At 33.6% G+C, this 3,844-nt stretch overlaps 1 protein-coding gene across 1 annotated transcript in view; it reads right to left on the reverse strand.

Moving 5' to 3' along the window:
* Nucleotides 1–3,844, reverse strand: part of LOC107711798 (signal peptide, CUB and EGF-like domain-containing protein 3) — a 113,397-nt gene that overhangs the window by 62,625 nt on the left and 46,928 nt on the right. The gene's annotated exons all lie outside the window — the stretch shown is intronic.

A 3,844-nucleotide genomic window follows, 5' to 3' on the forward strand; every position in this document is an offset into this window, starting at 1 on the left:
TATATTATAATTTAGACTTTACATCTTACATCTGGCAATTCTGACTTTACATCTCACAATTCTGACTTTATATTATATATCGCAATTTAGACTTAATGTCTTGCAATTCTGACTTTACATCTCACAATTCTGACTTCAAGTCTCACAATTCTGACTTTAACGTCTCACAATTCTGACTATATTATAATTTAGACTTTACATCTTACATCTGGCAATTCTGACTTTACATCTCACAATTCTGACTTTACATCTAACAATTCTGACTATACATCTCGCAATGCTGACTTTATATCTCACAATTTAGACTTTGCATTTCACAATTCTGACTTTATATATCGCAATTTAGACTTAATGTCTTGCAATTCTGACTTTACATCTCACAATTCTGACTTCAAGTCTCACAATTCTGACTTTATATTATAATTTAGACTTTACATCTTACATCTCGCAATTCTGACTTTACATCTCACAATTCTGACTTTACATCTCACAATTCTGACTATATTATAATTTAGACTTTACATCTTACATCTCGCAATTCTGACTTTACATCTCACAATTCTGACTTTACATCTCACAATTCTGACTATATTATAATTTAGACTTTACATCTTACATCTCACAATTCTGACTTTACATCTCGCAATGCTGACTTTACATCTCACAATTTAGACTTTGCATTTCACAATTCTGACTTTATATATCGCAATTTAGACTTAATGTCTTGCAATTCTGACTTTACATCTCACAATTCTGACTTCAAATCTCACAATTCTGACTTTATATTATAATTTAGACTTTACATCTTACATCTAACAATTTTGATTTTACATCTCACACTTCTGACTTTACATCTCACAATTCTGACTTTACATCGAACAATTCTGACTTTACATCTTGCAATGCTGACTTTATATATCGCAATTCTGACTTTACATCTCACAATTCTGACTTCACGCCTCACAATTCTGACTTTATATTATAATTTAGACTTTACATCTTACATCTCGCAATTCTGACTTTACATCTCACAATTCTGACTTTACATCTAATAATTCTGACTTTATATTATAATTTAGACTTTACGTCTTGCAATTCTCACTTTTTGTCTCGCAATTCTGACTTTACTTCTCACAATTCTGACTTTACATCTAACAATTCTGACTTTACATCTAACAATTCTGACTTTATATTATAATCTAGACTTTACATCTTGCAATTCTGACTTTACATCTCGCAATTCTGACTTTACATCTAACAATTCTGACTTTATATTATAATTTAGACTTTACGTCTTGCAATTCTGACTTTACATCTCGCAATTCTGACTTTACTTCTCACAATTCTGACTTTACATCTCACAATTCTGACTTTATATTATAATTTAGACTTTACATCTTGCAATTCTCACTTTTTGTCCTGCAATTCTGACTTTACGTCTCGTAATTCTGACTTTACATCTCACAATTCTGATTTTACATCTCACAATTCTGATTTTACATCTCAAAATTGTGACTTTACGACTCGCAATTCTGACTTTACATCTCACATTTCAAGGTAAATGTTGAGTCTGACAACAAATTTAATACATATTTAAAAAAACATATTTCAATAAATATACTGTAACTGCACACCTTTCTGATACGCTCCATCATGCACGCACATGGTTAAGTCTTTTAAGTTTAACTGTGACTTGATTGATGATAAAACATTGTTTACAAAATAGAAAAAGCACATTAATTTCAGTTCATTATTTGTTTAATATATATACATGAGAGTACCGCGGTACATACCATGTGTGGTGTATCACGTTTTTTTTGCTTTGGTTTGAATATTTTTTTCAACCCTAGAAACTTCAAAAGAACAGTATTTATTTGGAATAAAATGGTCACTTTTGATCAATGTAATGTATCCTTGGTGTATAAAAGTATAAATTTCTTTAAAAAAACTGAAATATACAGTATAACTAATATTTAAATTATAACAATACAAAACATTTATTGAAACGAAACTGCAAAAATGGCTTGTTCAGAAATCATCACAACTACAAATTTGATTGTGTTGTTATCATTTCGCATGCAAAGGGAGCAGCCAATCATAAGACAGTTCATTTGCATATAGAAGGTAGAGTGAAACATTTTCCCTTTTGTGCACAAAACCTTAATAAAAAGAAAATTACAGGGCATAACCTCATGAATCTGAACATCCCGCTCCCGCTGTTTGTTTTTTTCCACAGTCTAAACAGTCCACAGCTACATTTCTCATGTTTTTTGCTCACATTCTCGCAGCTCTGATGTCCATTATTGATGTTGATATGTGACTCGCCTCAGAAACAGACGCCATTAGATCATTAATCAGTACATCCTGGTGATTTCATGCAGTTTCTCATTCTGCCAGTCTGTGTGAGTTTTGTCTGTATATGTTCTGGCTTACAATTTCTGTGGACCTGCTTGTGTGAACTTGCATCAGTTCAGTTAGTGTTGATGCTGCTGGCACCTCTGCTTTGCAATGAAACAGCTTAATAAACATATTAAGTAATGTCTTAAAATACAGAGAGCATAGCATGAGGGTTAGGGGACAGAACATATCATTAGTTCAGTATACAAAAAATAGAAGTCAATGCAAAGTCTCACCGTGATAGAAAAACAAAGCCGCTTGTGTTGATAGACTCATCGTCTTTTGGGATTTATGGATCGTTACACAAACTGATCATTCAACGGCTGATTAAAAGCCAATACATTTCAACCTGCAGTATGCTGTTAAATGACATCAGGGCCCTTTCCTGAACTCAGACTGATCCTAAATCAACATGACGTCTGAATTATTTGATTATAGTCAGAGATTAGTCTGTCTTTGATTGATGCAGATTTTAAGCCTATTTTAAAACTGTACTGTGGTTACTATGATATCACCAAAATATTATATTTAGTTACTACTGTAAAATCATAATAAAGTATTCTGCCTTATTCCAATAAACAAATAAATTAATTAATTCAATAATAATAATACTTAATTAATAAATAGAAATAGAAAACAAACATATTATATACAGTATATATATATATATATATATATATAAACCTAGATAACAAACAAAACAAAATTACTAAACTGACTGAAAAACATATATTTCGCCATTTTTTGCTGTCAGCTGAAAGAGAAAATAGGCTAAATATTTGGGGCTGAAAAGATGAAAAGAAACCTCAACTTTTGGACAAGAGAAACTTGGACATTGAGAAGATGCTGCAGGCATGTGACATGATCCAGGTTGAAACATACTGGATGTAACACAAATGGCTGCTGATTTCAAGCCGATGAGATGCACACACTCTGTCTAACGTGTGATGAGAGACTTTAGAATCACTGACAGCAGGTGTTGAGTCGAGTTTAACCCTCTTACCACTAAAACTCGGTCCTATGAGGGCACAAGCCGTCAAACTGACAAACGTGTGAGTGTTTGTTCTCATTCGAGACGTTTCTGTGTGTCGTCTGCCTCTCTGAGGATGAGACTGCAACCTGATCTCTCTCTCAGATACGTCTCATCAGAGTCAGCCTGCTGTATACACAAGCTCACGCTTAATAAACCCTCATGCGAAACTAATTTTCTGTCTATTTGTCCAATGCACTGAGGCCTTGGGATAGAGTTTCCAATCTAGGCCATTTTCAGCCGAGCCGAGCCGAGGGGGGAATATAGCCATTTCCCAGCGCTCGTGTTCTCTCTCTCTCTCTCACACACACACACACACACACAGGTTTGTTTTTGTGAAAAGTGACATCCCATAGGCGTAATGGTTTTTATACTGTACAAACTGTATGTGCTATTGCCCTACACCAACCCTACCCC

This window comes from Sinocyclocheilus rhinocerous, unplaced genomic scaffold, assembly GCF_001515625.1.
Source record: "Sinocyclocheilus rhinocerous isolate Xijiao unplaced genomic scaffold, SAMN03320098_v1.1 scaffold1409, whole genome shotgun sequence".
Taxonomy (NCBI): Eukaryota; Metazoa; Chordata; class Actinopteri; order Cypriniformes; family Cyprinidae; genus Sinocyclocheilus; species Sinocyclocheilus rhinocerous.